Source organism: Cydia splendana, chromosome 23, assembly GCF_910591565.1.
Source record: "Cydia splendana chromosome 23, ilCydSple1.2, whole genome shotgun sequence".
NCBI lineage: Eukaryota > Metazoa > Arthropoda > Insecta > Lepidoptera > Tortricidae > Cydia > Cydia splendana.
The window spans coordinates 10,753,289-10,773,325 of record NC_085982.1 but is presented as its reverse complement, the minus strand read 5'-3'; the positions used below and the strand labels follow the sequence as shown (position 1 = coordinate 10,773,325).

The following is a 20,037-nucleotide window of genomic DNA, read 5'->3' as shown; positions in this document are numbered from 1 at the left end:
TATCCTGATCACGGCACCAAATTGTAACACTTAAGACAGAGTTAAACACACATACAGTCCGTTCAGAGCGCAGAGCCGTGCGCGCGAACATTCCTTAAAATCTCTAATCTTTTCCATAACCACTTAAAATATCATGTTGAACGATTAATTAATTCTAAAAACTTGAAAGGGTTATTTCTTAACAAGGAAATGTTCAGGAAAATTATTAAGAAAAAGTTGAAAAAACTCGTTTCCTGCTCTTAGGTCAGAATCCATTTTACAGGACGAGTACAACATGGTCCGGCAATACATAATAAATATATGAAATCGGAGATCAGGCTAAACATGGTTTGCTGGAGTTAAGGATAGTTAATAATGCTGGGCTAAAGAGTTTTATAATTAATACGATGACAATGACATCGGTTTTAAAAAGGATTAAAAAGGTTTTGGTTAAATTAGGAAGCGATTTGAGCAGGAAAATTAAACTTTTACAATATAATGCAAAATAAATCCAGATTTATATTCTGTACCCCTAGTGTAAATTTCATTCGATAGTGTGATAGTGTGTCATTTTGTATGGGATTTTGAGTTACCAAAAAATCCCGCTTGGCGCGCTTTTCAAAACCCCATACAAAATGACACTTAACGCAAACGCGTACGTTCATCACGCTATCGAATGAAATTTACACTAGGAGTTCTGAAGTGTATTTTCTGTTCCCAAAAGTTAAGAACTTTGGTGAAACAAAAATACTCGCAAATTTATACTAGGTAGTTTTAATTTTTAACAAGCAGAAACGTCTGCGAACGATATGGTGGAAAGATTTGCTGGCTATGGATGAGGTCTTGGTGGCTCAGATGGCAGGGCGCTGGAGTGTCGATCCAGGGGTCGTGAGTTCAATTCTCACCCAAGAAAGTAATTTTTTCACTTTTAAATTTATTCTAAGCTTAATAGCATCGTTCGCAGACGTTTCTGCTTGTTAAAAATTAAAATTAGTATGGGTAGCACATCGTAACTGGTGAATTTCCAATATGACTTGGAACTCCGGTAGCCGCTGAAGAAGTGTAACACTTGCGGTAAATGTCGATAAGGGTCCCCTTGGCCTATAATATGGGGGAAAGATTTGCTGGCTATGGATGAGGTCTTGGTGGCTCAGATGGCAGGGCACTGGAGTATCGATCCAGGGGTCGTGAGTTCAAGTCTAACCCAAGACAGTAATTTTTCCACTTTTAAATTTATTCTAAGCTTAATAGCATCGTTCGCAGACGTTTCTGCTTGTTAAAAATTAAAATTAGTGTAGGTAGCACATCGTAACTGCTGAATTTCCAATATGACTTGGAACTCCGGTAGCCGTTTAAGAAGTGTAACATTCTTGCGGTAGATGTCGCTAAGGGTCCCCTTGACCTATAATATGGTGGAAACATTTGCTGGCTATGGATGAGGTCTTGGTGGCTCAGATGGCAGAGCGCTGGAGTATCAATCCATAGGCCGTGAGTTCAAGTCTCACTCAAGACAGTAATTTTTCCACTTTTAAATTTATTCTAAGCTTAATAGCATCGTTCGCAGACGTTTCTGCTTGTTAAAAAAATTAAAATTATACTAGGTAGGTCTAAAAGTAAGCAATACCTACCTATAGGACAGGACATATTAAGTTTTAGTAATATAAAGGTGCCGGTCAGATTCAGACTACACCAACATTACTGCAACCTCCTAAGGCCCAGCCATACAAATGAAAAATCCAGAAATTGCCACTGAAATTTGAACCTTTAGTGCAGGGAATAGAGTTGATTTTGGTTTTGTTTGAAAATTGAACGAAACAAAAGAAATGCGACTGTTCCAATTGAATATGATTTATATTTCATCAAGCTGAATAAGTACTATAGGACCTTGGGCCTTAGGAGGTTATTGCAGTGCGACATTACAGCCAACTTCTTTACTGCCGCAAATGCTGTCTAAAATCCGGGCAGCAACATCGATTTGGACATTTGCGGCAGTCAAAAACAAAACCAGTGTATTAGAGATTGATTCTAATTTAATTATTTGTTTTGGTTTTGTCAGGTTTCGATCTTGATAACCGTTATCATAAGAAAAAAATACGAGTGCTCATTCCATACACCAGTTTAAGTACCAAAACGACTATTATTTTCGTAGTCGACATCTGGCATCGAGTAGCGGAATTATAAGTAGGTACTGCGACTTGATAATAGATGTTCTGACGACCGAAAAGTCTAATGCTCAACAATTTTAAGCTAATATTATAACCAGATTAACCGGAACTCTATTTTTAACTCCTTCTGCTTTTAATATTCGTTGTAAAGTGTTGTTCAATACAATTTTCGTGAGTCACGACACTAGAGAATTCTAGTATCAAGTAGCGGTACTGATAATTCCGCTACTCGATGCTAGATGTCAACTGCGAAAATAATAGACGTTTTGACGTCAAAACGAATGTATGGAGTGAGCACTCTATTTTTACTATATTTCTCTATGCCGTTATGGTGTTAGGCATCCGCTATAATCACCGTAAGCAATTAAAAATAGTATCAAAACTATAACATTTTTTATGTCTGAATCGGTCTGCTAGTCTCATTTTTATAAAAAATAAACTCCTAATGCTTCTCTAAATCTCATAAAGATTATAAGACACAGCGGGAAAAGTAATATTTAGTCTTACATCAAAAACGCGAGCAGGTCGAAATAAGAATTCAAAAAACCTTTGTGCATAACAAATACCTTTTATTCTCAACGTAAGACTTTAATGGAAACGAAGGGAATTCATAATTTATTCAATAAATGCAGATCACTCGTAAAGGACTTAAACACAATATGAAGAATGAGAGAAAAAAAAGGCGAAAATAATATTAAGAGAAGATGTATTTTCAAGCTGGTTTGCTTACATTTAATGTATTATTTAAACGTACATCGTATAATTATGTTCAATAAACGTATAAGTAGGTAAACATATTGCGTATAGTCTATGTGTCGTTATGTAAATGGGTGTGGTCTGTAATAGGAGCAAAAAATTCAACTGTAGGCTGTACTCCTCAAACTGACCAACATTTGTTAAGCAACTTTAAAAAATAACTTGTGTTTTGATTTTTATACTACACTTTAAAGTTTATTCTAAGACGCAATGTATTGCAAATTTTGCTATGTTTAACGTGACAAGACAAGCGACGTCAATCACAATGATAATGGCGTACATCAGGTAATATTTAAAACTTCATAATTTTTAAAAGTTGTTGAACAAAAGTGTCACTGTTTGAGGAGTATAATCTATGTTTTAATTATTTGCTCGTGTTACAGGCCACACCCGGTATAAAAGTTTTATCAGATAATAAATAAGAAGTTACAAAAACAACAATAAATTAAAAAGTACATTATAGGATACAACAATAAAGTAAATTATAGGATAATTCGCCAGTAACTGGCCACCGATCAATAACTGGCCACTCTAAACTAAAAAATAATTCTATTCACCAAGCAAAATTCATTTTAGTATAAGGTTTCAATAACTGGCCAGTCTTCAAAAACTAGCCACCTTATACTAAAATTAATTCTGTTTATAGGTGAATAGAATTCATTTTTAGTTAAGGGTGGCCAGTTACTAACAGGTGGCCAGTTACTAACAGGTGGCCAGTTACTGGTGAATTACCCTACCAGCAAATATACCAATACTTTAAATTCCCACTAAAAACACTCAATATAACAGTCCGCTAAATCAGTATTTTAAGAGCAATGTTCTGTCCTAAAACACCTCTTCTCAAGTTGGCTAAAGCAAACGTGCGCGAACAAAACGTTTCAGAATCGTTCGCGAGCTACGAGCGAACAAATAAACATGCAGAAGCTGTTTACAAAACGTTTAGCATTACTATTGTACAATACCAATCTTGGTTGAACTCTGATTTGGTAACAACTATATGGAGTTGGAGGTCAGAAAAAAAATGCTGATTGTTGTAAGCGAATGAGAGATACCAGTAGAAATTGAGCTCTGCTGTAACACAGAATAAATAATAATACCAACTAGGTATACAGAAGGTTCATTCTCTAACAAAACGCGTCTATTACGACAGGTACTATATGACCGCCAGGTGGCAAGCGCGTGGCGTCCGTTCCGTAGCGGTGCGCGACAACTACTACTGCTAGACACCAAAATTGGTGTAACCGCATGTACTTGTAGCGACGAGACGAAATCGCGGAGTGAGCCACGCTTGGTCTAGGTCCCATGGTAGGCTTTATGAATAGCCGCACTACATTGTAGGTTGGCTGAGACCGCTTCAAGAGCAAACATTGCAAACGGGTACAGTCGTGTGGAAAAAGCATATGATGTTTTCAGAAAACAGTCATTGCAATTTCGGTTGTACAGTCACATGGAAAATGAACTTATGATATCATCACATTGTCAGTTATTTATAAGTTTGATTGCCACTTGAATTTGAAATTTTATTGCAACAGGCAAACTATAATCCATTAAGTTCAACATGTACCTGTAATTAAAAAAAAACTGGCCAAGTCCAAGTCGAACTCGCGACGGCGACGAATCTCCTATATAATGAAAAAAAAGTTTGATTTATTTTTCTAATTCTAGATACAAATGTAACTATAATATTTAAAACTTTCGCAATTAGAACACATATTAACTCACATTTATAGACGAGTCTATCGCGAATTTATTTTAGTACCTTTATTTACCGACGTTTCGACACAGGTATCACTGGTCGTGGTCGCGGCTAACTGATGTCCCAGCAAAATGTCAAAACAGAGATTTGTGCAACTACCTGACGAAAAGTGGGTGTCATTCTGAATCCCTAACAACGTTTGTCCTAAAGTCACTTGCCCTAACTGGTTTGTTCTAATGGGCACATGTCCTAACGATCAATTGTCATAACGATTAATTTCCATAATGTAAGGTTCTGAAAAATGGTTAGGTTTTAGAACTTGCTGCCACAAAAGTGGGTTAGGTTAGGGTTCGAACTGCGACCCTCGCAAAAAAGAAAATATGCTTCATAACATTAGGATAAGTAATCAATAATAGGGAAAACAAAATTAGGGTTTTTAGTGTTAGGACAACTGATCATTATGACTAACAATATTAGGGAATGCAAAGATAGGAGGTAAGACTTTAGGGATTCACGGCCCGATTCTAACTTTAAGATACGTCAATTAATATATCTAGAAACGATATGGATTAGATATATCAGTGTCAAACAAGTATCAAAATTGACGTTTATCATACAAAAACGTCACTTTTGACACTTGTTTGACACTGACATATCCAATCCATATCGTTTCAATATCTAGTATTTGACGTATCTCATTGTTCGAATACGGCTGTCAGATATAGATCCACGAAAAGTGTATGAAAAAGTTTGGGGTAGACATCACATTTTCAAACCACCCATTACACATAATGTTAATTATTGTCAATAGTCCGACACGCAACACTCACAATATCCACGCACACATCCGAAGATATTTCCAAATGTAACTACGTCTGCAGCTGACTGTACACACGCATTCGAAGAGATACAAGCTTGCACGTTCAGCATACAACATGTTTGACAAGACGGCTGCATGCGTTCTGCAAACACATGAACAAAAGGCTAAAACAGACATGGTAATAGTTTTATTTCTTGATTTTACATTTTAACAGTTTTGCGTTTGGTTAACAAAACAGGTAAATATTAATATTAAGAAAGAGAATTTAAATTTTAAGAAACACACTTTAAGAAAGAGAAACTAAAAATTAACACTCATTAAATACGCAAATCATAAATCCATACATCTAGGTGAAAAGAAAGTCCGGTTAGCGAGTTTCATATACCTACTGGAAATACGGACACCAAAATTACTATTAACGATGACACGTTAGACAGGGCCGTGTCCGGGCCGGAGCTTCCGCCGCATCGTTTTCTATGGAAAGCATCACGTGATCACCTGTCATGTCATAGAGAAGTAAGCGCCGGAAGCTCTGGCACGGACACGGCCCGGTCGAACGGGAGTCATCCTTTACATATATATAGTATATATAGATGTCCTGCTTGCACACCCGAACGGCATACGGATTCACATCCAATGTGAAGAAAATGTCCTAGAAAGTTAGAGTAGTAATTGTATTGGATACATCACAAGATGTGCAATATCACGAGTTTAAAATTACAATACGGAATAGTCCAGGTAATATTCCATAAGTGTGAAGTAAGCCAGACAGGATGCAGTAAGACAAAACTGCACTCATTGCATACTGCATACTCTGGTAATGCTTACTACGGTCCAGGTGGATAAGGTGGCTACTGGACATTTACAGTTATTTATGAAAGGGTATGGTAGAATAGGGGAGCGAAAGAGGTATGTCAGGATCATAGCAAGTGAAAATCCGTGGTCTTTGCCTACCCCTCCGGGAAATAGACATGATTAATATGTGTATGTATGTATGTATGAAAAGGTTAAAATTTTGCTCAATCAAGTTTCACGTTATTTTTTCGTCACACTGTCACACAGGCTAATTCAAACGTGCACTGACATCAAACCGATATTAGAATGATATTGAATCAGTTAGCTGTTATTCGCGCGCTCATTTCGCTCAGACTTGTACGCACAAGTATTAACCCATATAATCTTAAAAATATAAGATTAGTGCTAAGTTATAATTTTAATGTATATAAAAATAAACAATAGATTTAAACAATTTTTTAGTGCTTACGAGACGCCCGCTAGTCGTTTTTAATAAAAAAAAACCTTACACAGCAACCTAGATAGATGTTTTGAATAGCTCCATAGAGATATAGTATAAAAATAAATTATTAATATTTAAGACAAATATCAGAGTCAATTATAAATTTATTAATACCGTAAAACGGGGTTAGTAGGTTTCGCGGGGAGAGGTGGGTTATGAATGGGGAGAGAAGGTTTGAGAGGGGGGTGAGAAGGGATTTTAAGGCTACTGCTACAAAAATAATGTATTCCAATTTAAAATGGAGCTATAGTAATACGCATAATAAAAAAAATCGATCCAACAATCTTCCAAAATCACCTTTGTATGAAAACCCCTCTCACCCCAAATACGAGGCACTACGGGGTGAGGTGGGTTTTCCTCTTTATCGTCAAAGTTATGAAATGGAACTACCCAAAATAAAATAAAAACTAAAATACAAACGTCCGGAACACTTAATATATACACCATTCAGTTTTCATATGTAAAAATAAAATGTTATCGAGGTTTGAATTTCAGTTTTGACCCTACTCACCCCATTTTACGGTGTTTAAGAAAAACAACACCTGCACTCCGTGTGCTGTCAAAATCTCTGCAGACTTTTCTTGGTTTAACTCTAGTATATTTCAGTTACAGTTCTATCCATTTAAAGCGCAGTATCGCACAATCGGGCAGTCGGCATGGAATTTTCAAGTTAAGACTAGAATTACTTAAACCGAACAGTCTTTTTCCTATAGTGCTGCAGCAGTAAGTCCAATAAGATCACAGGATTTCTTGATAAGCCTAACGTTGCTAAAGAAATCGACACGCAAATACAACGCTAGTATATTTTAGTTACACTGCTATCCATTTAAAGGCTATAACCGCGAAAATCGAAGTTCGCAAAATGCAGGCATTTTTCTCTGTCAGTCTTATTATGCTTTCATTGGAGTCAAAGAGAAAGATCCGCGCAATTTGCGAATTTCGGGTTTTGCGGTAGCCCCCCTGCAAAAAAGCGGTGCGAGAAGTTCTAATCGCTACTCATCCCCTTCGGCGGCACAGCAATATTTTAAATTTACGCGCCGTGCGCGCAGCACCAGGGCGGCAAGTTTCCAATAGTAATAATTGTGGCGGCCGTAATTTTTCCAATTCGAGGCATTTTACCGCACGAGGCATATTTCAGTTACACTGCTATCCATTTCAAGCGCAGTATCGCACAATCGGGCAGTCGGCACTGCGGACAAAGCGGTGCGAGATGGAATTTTCAAGTTAAGCCATAAACTTTTTAGACAGAACACACGTTTTTATTTATAGCAGTATTGGGCTCGTCAAGAAATCGTGGTAAAAGTGGGCCTCATGATGATCACCGGATTTCTTGATGAGCCGAACGCTGTAGAAGTTACACCCAATATAATGCCAGTATATTTCAATTACACTGCTATCCATTTAAAGCGCAGTATCGCACAATGGGGCAGTCAGCTGCGTACAAAGTGGTGCAAGATATAATTTTCAAGTTAAGACTAGAATAAATTAATTCGAACAGTTGTTTTCATTCATAGTGCTGCAGCAGTAACCGGCTCATCCAGAAATCTTGTCAAAAGTAGTCCCGTAAGGTTACAGGATTTCTTAACAAGCCCAATACTGAAGTCAACACCTAATGTAACGCTAGTATATTTCAGTTACACTGCTATCCATTTAAAGCGCAGTATCGCACAATCGGGCAGTCGGCACTGCGGACAAAGCGGTGCGAGATGGAATTTTCAAGTTTAGACTAGGATTATTTAAACCAAACACTCTTTTTCATTGAAAATGTTATTTATACTTGACGTTTAAAATAACACCTACACTGCGTGTGCTGTCAAAATCCCTGCAGAGTGTTCTTGGTTTAACTCTAGTATATTTTTCCGTTCCACTGTTCTCCACGTAGAGCGCAGTATCGCACAATCGGGCAGTCGGCACTGCGGACAAAGCGGTGCGAGATGGAATTTTCTAGCAGCTGCGACTAGCTCGAGATGTTAACTGGTACTACTAGCCCTAGAATATAGAGAGATGAAAGAACTTAACCATTTGCAAATATAAAGCTAAAGAAACTTAACCGGTTGATATTTTCCAAAAAAATAAAAATAATCATAATTGTGAAATATTTGGCTTTGAAGACAATTAAGATTTTCAAGACACTGCGCCTCTGAAATATAGAGTTAAAATTACTTAATCATTGGTTGCAGTAAATGCAGAGATAAAAGAACTTAAATGGAAACTAGTTTTTCTAAAGAAATGTATTGAAAAAAGTGCAAAAGAAAAATTATAATATTTTGATATTTTGTATTTTTTATTCAGCGATTTTTAAAGAGAATGACGGCCCGATTCTAACTTTAAGATACGTCAATTAATAGATTTAGAAACGATATGGATTAGATATGTCAGTGTCAAACAAGTGTCAAAATTTACGTTTCTTCAAACAAAAACGTCAATTTTGACACTTGTTTGACACTGACCTATCCAATCCATATCATTTCAATATCTAGTATTTGACGTATCTCATTGTTCGAATACGGCTGTAAGTCGTGTATGGAGATTTGTTTGTTTTTGTAATTATAAGTACTAATATTAAACTTATTAATTTCAGCGATAATTAAGCACATTGTTAACCTCTACTTGTGTTGCTGTTTTCTTTCTATAGGTATTTAATTTTCTTCTATAATTGCGGTATGCGATAATGTGCTCATTATCACACTAGTGCGGTAAAGTAGCATCTTATGTATTACTGTAAAGAGTCTTTGATTTTTTTTTATCTGTACTTGTACAGGTACTTAGCAGTTCTCACAACCTCTTATAAACAATAATAATAATTTTAATAATTTCAGCCTATATACGTCCCACTGCTGGGCACAGGTCTCCTCTCATGCGCAAGAGGGCTTGGGCTATAGTCCCCACGCTAGCCCAATGCGGATTGGGGACTTCACATACACCTTTGAATTTCTTCGCAGATGTATGCAGGTTTCCCCACGATGTTTTCCTTCACCGAAAAGCTAGTGGTAAATATCAAATGATATTTCCTACATAAGTTCCGAAAAACTCATTGGTACAAGCCAGGATTTGAACCCGCGACCACCTGATTGAAAGTCGGACGTCATATCCACTCGGCCACCATCGCTCCTAATAAACAAGCCTCACAAAAATATTCTTTTATCCATAGTTGTCCATAGTATACAATTTCTTTACGTAAACGCTCCGTTCGCCAAATTTCTTTTACATTATACTTGTTATCAAAAGCCATTACAGACCTGTTGCTTGCAAATAGGGCAATCCTGAGCCATTCCTTCCTTTACGATAACTGGTGAGGCAAAAACAAAGCTGAACCAGTATAGGGATCGTGCACGTTGGAGGGTCTGCCATCTAGTGGCCTGAATCGGAAACATATGTGCACATGTACATTGCCAAAGCAAGTGCTATCTACCGTTCTCGTCGGTACGTTTCCTTGTGCATAATTAGTAGGTTCTGCCATCTTGTGGGCTTCATCGGAAGCATAAACGACACATTTACGCCTCGCGCCAAAAATCTGACCTTGATGCTGCCCCCTATAGTTCATGCACGGGGCCTATCTGATGACAGCTAATATTTTCAACATAATCTTATACGTCTTAGAGAGGCGCCGAGCGACATCTATCGTAAGATCCTCAGAATATCAAGTTACATTGGTATTCGCGAATACTCGACTCGTTCGCGCGCGTGAACGCAAAGCTTGTAAATTAACGCGAATTCCGCGCGTATAGCGTACGAAATCGGGGTGATAAAACCAATTTGCAAATAAATACAGATTATTGCCTAAATCTGTTGTTAACCCTTAGAATCTCAAGACATAAAAATGTTAAGTACTACAATAAAACACTTAAAACTCTCGCGTTTTGTACACATTTAATTACACAAACGGGTCTACCGCGATATAATCCGTCTTTCCGTGACCACAGCCGGTGTAAATCAGCTGAAACATCGGAATTTAAGGTAAGTAAAAACAATGAAACTATATCGCGGTAGACCCGTTTGTGTAATTAAATATGTGTACTACAATAAACACAGAATATAACAAAAATATGAAAAAAATAATGTCAAGTTACAATGGTCTTCGCGAATTTTCGACTCGTTCGCGCGCGCGAACGCAAAGCTTGTAAATTAACGCGAATTCCGCGCGTATAGCGTACGAAATCGCGGTGATAAAACTAATTTGCATAGAAATAAAGGGCCTATTCCCTGTGTGTGGAATTTTGGGGACGATTTAGAGGCGTATTTGTTATTTTTGCGAGTACTGGCGGTTACAGGTAAAATAAAATCTTTGTAAGTGGAAATAAGGGTATAAGAAACATAAGGGTAAATATTTTTGTAGTTGACATTTATTATTAGGATAATGACAATTAATTTGAATCTTATGGGCTACACCGCCACTCACGTTAAATATTTGTATGCCTCATATGGCCAAAAGTGGAGCATTTAATTATATGTATGTAACTGTTTGTAACACTACCTGCTTTTCGACAAATAAATGGATTGATTGATTGATTGTAAGAGATAAATTTGGTTAATGGTAAAAAGGTGAGTTTAATAAACCAAAGGTAGTTTAGTTAGTTTAGGTTAAATCTAGAGTGAGATAATATATTGATTTTTTTTTATTAGTAAGGTACAGGGGGCCGAATTTCGACTGCGGGATAATTTCAACTAATCGAAATATCTTCCATGTTTTACATTATTAACTAGAATCACACACAACACACACAGCACATCTTTTTCGCCATCTGGACATATATTATATGGCACTCTAGTTAATAATGTAAAACATGGACGATATTATTTCGATTAGTTTAAATTACCTCATAGTCGAAATTGCCTCCCTGAACCTCAGTTATACGGTCCAATTTGAACATAAGGCAGATATTTTCTGCAAAAATTATCTTATCCTATTTTAAGCATTATCTGTATAAGTCTGTTGTATTTCTCACGGACCCTTAGAAAAATAAAAAAGTAATACAGCTAATAACCTAACTTTAATAATAATAACAATTCACCTTAGTGCTTCTATGAAGCAGGCTAATAAAGTTAGAAAATATGAATTTGTATGCAAATGCGTAATTTTGGGTAAGTACAATAATTTGAGTTATACGTCTACTGCTATAACCTGTGTGTGACCTTGTAGGTGTTTAATACATTAAATATCTAGGAGACCGAGTTTTGCTTGGAACACATATAAAAACTCAAAAATGCGCGTTTTCCCAGAGATAACTAGCTAGATCGATTTATCGCCCCCGAAAACCCTGATATTGCAAATTTCATCGAAATCGTTAGAGCCGTTTCCGAGATCCTGAATTATATAAATAAACAAGAATTGCTCGTTTAAAGGTATTAGATAGATAATTATTTACCTTTACAAAGGCTCAAGAACATTATAGCTTTCAAAAAATCTGTGCGTGATTTCTTTGCTGGCAGTTCAAAGTTCTACCGCTTGTATGGGCTGTGCTCTGAGGATTTGTTTGACATGATGCCAACGTCCGCCCATGATGCCAATGATGTCGCCAGGGTGTTCATCCTCACACCCTAGAACCTAAAGGGTCGCGTACTGTGCGATTTAAGAGGAATTTCCTCCCGCGGACGCTCCGGCTGTGGAATGAGCTCCCTTCCGAGGTTTTCCCGAGGGTCTACAGTATGGGGTTCTACAAAAAAGGAGTGTACAGGTTTTTGAAAGGTCGGCAACGCGCATGTAACATCTCTGGAGTTGCAGGTGTCCATAGGCTACGGTTCAGAGCGTTTAATACGGTAAAAACATAAAAATAAAATCACATACACACCTAAAACTAATTAAACCTAAAACTTTACATATACACAAGTCAATTAATAAAAAAGCGATTACACGATAATAATAATTACTAAATAAATTAAAAATTAATTAATACCTACCCATAAAATTCATTAATACTATAAAAGGCCTTATCAATCAAGTAATTGTTTAGTTTATGGACAAACAACTCGTTGATGGACAAAGAAGTTGCCTCTTTGATTTCCGGGCTCAAGCTATTATATATTTTTACACCCACTACCCTCAATGAGTTGGATGATTTCGCTAATCGCGCAAATTCCGCTTTAATATCTCTTCCCGTACTTCTCTGTTCTGGGCGACGCATTTTAAAATCGCCCTTGTGCTTCCACATATATTTCGCGACTTCCAGAATGAATAAACTAGGGACCGTCAGAATCTTAAGTTTTTGGAAGTATTCCTTCGTTGGAGTAAACGGCGGAACCCCAGCCAATATCCTAACGGCCCTCTTCTGCAACACAAAAACCCTATCTCTATCAGCCGCCAGGCCCCATAAGTCAATTCCATACTGAATAATAGAGTTTACGTAAGCATAATATGCCATGCGGACGTTTTCACTAGAAAGGGCAGAAGAAAGACGTGACAGCGCGAAAGATGCCTGAGCCAACCGACCTGTAAGTAAGTCTATGTGCTTATCCCATTTTAATCCACAATCAAATTGAAAACCTAACAACCTGGCCCCTATTTCACCAACGTGACAGGTCCGACAATTGTCGACATCACTGTTACTGACGTCACAGGCCTCCATAGGCTACGGTAACCGCTTACCATCAGACGGGCGGTGTGGTTGTTTGCCACCAACATGTTAATTAAAAAAAACTCCACTATATCGCCAGTTAATAAGTACTTATTTTGCGAAGCTAATGACAGTTGTCACAAGAAATACGACAATTGTCACGAAATTCCGACACAGAACTCATTTGCTGTCAAGAATTACCGAAAGTTCTTTGAAATCATGTGACAATTGTCATCATTATCATCATAAACATCGCAAGAGAAATACCTGTTTTTTGCCGATATAATAAAGTTTTTTTTAATAATACAATGATGGTGACAAACAGGAATACGGCCCGCCCGATGGTAAGCGATAACCGTAGCCCATGGATGCCTGTGACGTCAGCAACAATGAGACTTGTCGAATTGTCGCACCTGTCACGTTGGTGAAATAGGGGCCTGGTGACGGTGACTGGTACAAAAAAAAATCAATTAAGTATCGGTCTCAACAGGCAAATCTCGTCTTTATGGTAAGTGACAAGACAACTTAGACTAGACTTCGACACAATTAGTCACTCAACATCTCGTAAATTTGTCTTAGAGCTTCGAGATTTTTTCTCCTGAGGTCTCTTGTCCTTGAAATAGTGAGGGTTAAACAAAGCCTGACCCTTATCAAATCGTTATCAACTTAATCTGGCCTAAAACAGGCTGACAGCTGATCTAGCTTATCTCTTATCGAGGGACCTAATTCATGAAGATTTCAACTGGTCAGGGGGTTTTTAGGGGCGTATTCGGAATACTACTATCATTTATTTATTTGATTTTTTTAGCTTATAAGAGTGTCCCACTGGGCAAAGGCTCTTTCCCGCCATTCAGTGGCGGATTTGCAGTATTTGCCGCCCTAGGCCCCAGGCCCTGTAGCTGCCCCTTTCTCAGCACCCATGATATTGACTACATTTTGAGTTATCTCTTGTTATGATCAGCGAATTTTTTGTCATAATTAGCCGCCCCTAATATCTTGCCTAGGGCGGCCCGGGCCTACATGGCCTTAGAGCAAATCTGCCTCTGCCGCCACAGACGTGCCCTGCCCAGTCCCACTTTATCATTTAGTTGAATTTTAACTAACCTAACCTAACCTCCTAGCGACAAGGACATGCGACTTTCAATCCAGTAGTCGTGGGTTCAAACCCCGGCTTGTACCAAAAACATTATTATGATCATTAACGTTAATCTCACTTATTTACGACGGTGCACTCGCTCTTGACGTACGTCGTTGAGCTATCAAGATTCTGCCCCTGACCAGTTGGTAGTACAAAACAGTTGGTTATCATTATCATCTATTGAATACATTGACATATTTATTATCTAAGGACGGGCCTTACGGGCAATAAGAATGGGGCCAGTACAGTGGTGTCACGCACACGAATTCGAGCCAATCGTGCAGTCTAACGCCACAACGCGATTGGTTGATGAGTTCGCACCACGTGCGCGATTGGTCACAATTAGTTGCGTTAGACTGCACGATTGGCTCGTAAGGTACTTATCGTACTTAATATAAATATAATTATGTCAATTACTGAATACGTATTGTTGATCCTGATCTCGCCTCCTGAATCACTCCGTATACTCGAATAAATGATTTTCAAGTACGTTTTAGCTAAGTAGGTAGGTATGTTTATGCTCCGTCAAGTATCGTTATGCGAAATACCTAATAAGGTTATTTTCTTCATCGCAAAAACGTAAGCAAATCGGTAGAGCACACACCGATAAATCAAGTCGAGAAGTTCTCGTATTCCCAACGCATGTGACTCAATACAACCAGTACTAGATGCTTGATTAAAAAAAAACATAAAGTAAATAAATAAATAAGTGATAAACCCTAATGGATAAAAATACCTATCCCTTTAGCAAAATCAAGTGTCAGTACACTACACAACTAACCCTTTAGGGCCACCTGCACCATTCACTAGCCCGGGGTTAACCGGTTAATCCTGGAGATACCATGGTTACGAGTACAATTTGACACTGGGTTAACGGTTTAACCGGTTAACCCCAGGTTAGTGGGATGGAAGAAGTGGCGTTTTGAGTAAATTATGCATTTTGCTTTTGTCTCCATCCGCAAAATACTCCTTTCGCAAATTTTGCAGTCAACACAGATCTTTGAATACGCAAAATTAAAACTATACGAAGTTCTATCTAGTCATAAATGTGTTGCTTAAGATACAAATCAATTATAATATCGAATATTTCTGCATTTCACAAAAACTTCATATTTTGTAAAACTGCAACTTTGCAAGAGGGGCATATTGCAAACAAAAGAAATTTTAAAGCATTTTGCGAATGATGTACATACATTCACCAGCAATAATATGTGACGCAACAAAGGCCGCAAAGATATGTGACGCGCTCTTATTGCGCTACAAATAAGATCGTGTCACATATTTTTGCGGCCTTTGTTGCGTCACATATTACTGCTGGTGACTGTAAGTAGTTGTCAAAGATACAGGTCAAGTTACAGTGGATGAACACAGAATAGCGAGGTAAGGGTTCGAAATAACACTCGAGGTGACTGATGGCCCTATCAAGTGAACCGCTTCTTTATACAAAATGATATTTCTCAAGAAATACCTCTGGAAAAAACCTTCAATTTTAGGACAGATTAATAAATGTTGAGAATGGCTTCTCAACCAAAGGGTACTTATTGTCAGTAGTCAAAAAGGGCGCTATTTCCATATAGCTTCAATTTGAAATCAACCTAATCGACAACCGGCAAGTGGTACCATTGGTTGAAAATGTCACAAATTATATGATAAATATATTATTGTTTAATTATTTCTACCATATTAGATATAGTTTGAGTCCCAGACAAGGACATGTAAAACCAGCCTAGCCTAGCGATAAGAGCGTGCGACTTTCAATCTGGAGGTCGCGGGTTCAAACCCCGACTCGTACCAATGAGTTTTTCGGAACTTATGTACGAAATATCATTTGATATTTACCAGTCGTTTTTCGGTGAAGGAAAACATCGTGAGGAAACCGAACTAATCCCAATATTTATGGCCTAGTTTACCCTGTGGGTTGGAAGGTCAGACGGCAGTCGCTTTCGTAAAAACTAGTGCCTACGCCAATTCTTGGGTTAGTTGTCAAGCGGATATGCCGGATATGCCCGGCATTTTGCCACGGCTCATGGGAGCCTTGGGTCCCATGAGCCGTGGCAAAATGCCGGGACAACGCGAGGAAGATGAGTCAAGAATCGTGGGCGTATTCTTGATGAACCTCATGTCATAGTGCAAAGAAAATACATCAAGAGGTATCTCATTCCACATTCTGCACGTTCTGAAAAAAACGATGCCCCCTTATTTCTATTGCAAGTCAATGACTTACCAGACGCGGTGGACGGCAATATGTTCGTCTTTGCTGACGATGCTTGCGATATACTAACCGCCCCGAACATAGACTGCCTAGAAGCATTGATTGCTCGTGACGTTCATAAACTCCTCCACTGGTTTTCTGTTAACGGACTCGTCCTAAATGTAGCAAAAACCCAGGTTCTTCATTTTAACCTGGGTGGCAGACCTCCAAGACCGCTCGCTGTAGTCATTAACAGCACAACACTCCCACAAGTCACTTCTGCCAAATTCCTGGGCGTTACCCTCGACAAATCACTAAAATGGGACACCCAAATTCAATTAGTCTGCACAAAGTTAGCAGGAATCTGTTTTGCACTTAAAAGACTGTCTATTATTCTTCCACAGGCCCAAGTGCGTGGCAGTTATTTTGCCCTTTTCCATTCTGTGCTAAACTACAGTCTCGAATTTTGGGGAGTCGCCGCTGACTGGCATCGCGTCTTCGTGCTGCAGAAACGAGCTGTAAGAATAATAGCCAACGCCCCTCCCGGCTCACCAGCTCGCCAACTATTTACGTCATTACGAATAATGACATTACCATCGCAGTACATTTTCAACATCGCGAAGTTCGTAAGAACCAACATTGACGCATTTCCCCTCAGGGCGGGTAACCTAAGAAGCCAGCCATACAGGAACAGAGGTATACTTGAAACATCTAGATTCAGACTAACTAAATCTACCAAAACGACGTATGCTATGGGCCCCAAAATCTATAACGCTATTCCTGAAGATATAGCCAGTATATCAAATGATAATTCATTTTATAATAAGTTAAAAAAATGGCTAATTGACAATGCCTTTTACGACATTAATGAAATATTGTAGAACACAGTAAAATAGAATAATTTTCATGAGTAATTTTATTACGTACAATAATTAATTTTATTGTACACATTTGTGCATAATTTTCATATCATTATTTTGATGCTTTGCTTAGTTATTATTTCACCGTTTGTATATTTGACGTGTAATGTATGTGTACATTATTAATAATAAATATGAATAATATGAATATGAATATTCTTGGTATGCCTGTATATATCTAAGAAGTGTCACTGAGCTTGTCTCCTTCCTCTGACGAGATTTCTATTATATACCTACACGCAGCCGAAGTCACGGGTAGGAGCTAAATTACACATACCGGGTGTGGCCAGGGGGGTGTCACTACGCAGTTTAGGTACATTTGGCCGGCGCGCCTCCCGGGCAGGCGTATGGCAGTGGGCTGCCGCTCGGCTCGCACGATAGTCGTGTCACGTGGCGCTCGCGCAAAATTGAAAATGCACACTGTTGCAGGAGATCTAAGGTCCCGTTTTCTAAGGGGACCTTGCATTTTGGAGACAAAGCAAACCGCTTGGAACAGGTGTTTCTGGGGGTGACCTGAGCTGATTAAGCCCGGTTGCCAAGAGGTTCCCCCCGGTTGCCAAGAGGGTAGGTGGGCAGGGGAGGGGGGGTAAAAGTGCCTCCGGCGCGCCTCACTCTAAGCTTTATATCTGCATACATCTCGCAACTATATCAAGTTTGGTGTCTTTTTCGTATAATTCGAAGATGAAGAATTCATTTCTGTGACTAAATTTTCACTCACCCATACAAAAAATTCGAGAAATTCAAAATTCAAAAAAAATCTTTTTATTTTTTTTTTGAAAATCTTCTACAAAATGTATACTATGAGGATTTGCTCTAGAAAAAAAATACCTGTGAATAGCCCAGTTCTCCTACTATACAGAATAGTAAACTTGTCAAACATTTTTTTTCATAACTCTGTTAATAAAAAATGTTTTGTGTCGCGCGGCGTACCTGCATTGTAAGAGTGGTATGCAACGTTTAGGATTTTTAAGTATGTTTTGATGATTTCTGATAAGTTGTTATTCTTCTGGTGGTAGATTACATTAATAAATTACTTCTGGACGTGATATATATACAAATATAAATTAAATATATATATATAAAGATGTTGGGAAAACTTTCGCTAATAGAGTTAAATATTATAAATGTGATAAAATGAACATAGGAGATGTTTGACAAAAAATGCGGGTTAAAATAAGATATATATTGTTCGTAATTGCCATTACATGGCCATGGGACTGTGCATTTTAGGTTTTTTTTAACGCAGTTGCACCTCCTTGCGCATTTTGTTTTGCAGCGGCAACGAATAAGCTCTAAACAAACAGCAGCCGCCGCAGGTAGGCTTGTCCATATGGGCTCCTAATAACCATGTTGTTTGGACCAGCCCCAGTCAGCAGGGCATGGTGGCTGTTGCTGAGGGGCTATAATCTGTCCCCAAACATAGACCAAATCCTACACCGGAACATGCGACACAACTGAAAACCGCCGTGTCGCCGAAATAATTTTCAACCAGGTTGACAAGGTGCAGAAAACCCTAGAGGAAAAGCAAACCGCTCTATGTGCGTTCCTTGATGTTGAAGGTGCTTTCGACAATACGCCCACAGAGACCATACTCAATGGTATGAAATCAAAGGGAGTAGACGAAACCACCAGATGGGTACATAGCATGCTCTCGAACAGAGTAGCCACTCTGACCATCAATACTATATATAGAGCATGAATTTTATACCACTAAAGGGTGCCTACAAGGAGGCGTTTTATCCCCACTATTATGGACCCTAGCAGTGGACCAACTGCTTGCAATCATGTCAGGCCAAGACTTTGATACACAAGAATATGCCGACGACCTTGTAGTCATCATCAAAGGCCCTTGCCTCAACACAATATCCAACCTAATGCAAGGAGCTCTAAACACAATATTCAAATGGTGTAGAGAAAATGACTTGTCCATTAATCCGAGCAAGACTGTAATAAACATTTAACCATTCACAAGGAAACGGAAGCTCGATAAACTCACAAAACCAAGACTTAATGGACAAATAATACCGTTCTTGGCAGAGGTCAAGTATCTAGGGGTCACCTTTGACCGAAAGTTAACTTGGAACCCTCACCTGAGAAACATTATACAAAAAGCGAAAATGGCCATGTGGTCATGCTGTCGAATGGCAGAAGCAAGATGGGGCTTAAGATCCAAATTGCTATGTGGTATGTGGTTATACACAGCGGTAGTGAGGCCAATTGTGACCTACGCAGTCTGGTGTAACAAAACCAGCCAAAAGACAGCAATAGACACTCAGACTGCAACGCACGGCTTGTTTAACAGTAACAGGCGCCTACTTCTCGACACCGGGAGCGGCCCTAGATGCACTGCTGGACATCATACCACTCCACTTGCAGGTGCAAAAGGAGGCCAAGCAGTGCGTCTACAGAATATGCACGCTAAACAGGCCAAAATGGCGCTCTCAGGCATTAACCAATCTAAAGGCCTGGGTTTTTGCGAATAGAGCCCTTAGCATGCCCACTGATGACACGCACACCGAATGTC

General features: G+C 38.7%; 1 non-coding gene across 1 annotated transcript; it reads left to right on the top strand.

Annotated features, from left to right (window-relative positions):
- Positions 1–819: 819 nt before the first annotated feature.
- On the top strand, positions 820–892 carry Trnad-guc (transfer RNA aspartic acid (anticodon GUC)). Its single transcript has one exon. It is a non-coding gene; the product is annotated as a tRNA-Asp (tRNA).
- Positions 893–20,037: the final 19,145 nt, after the last annotated feature.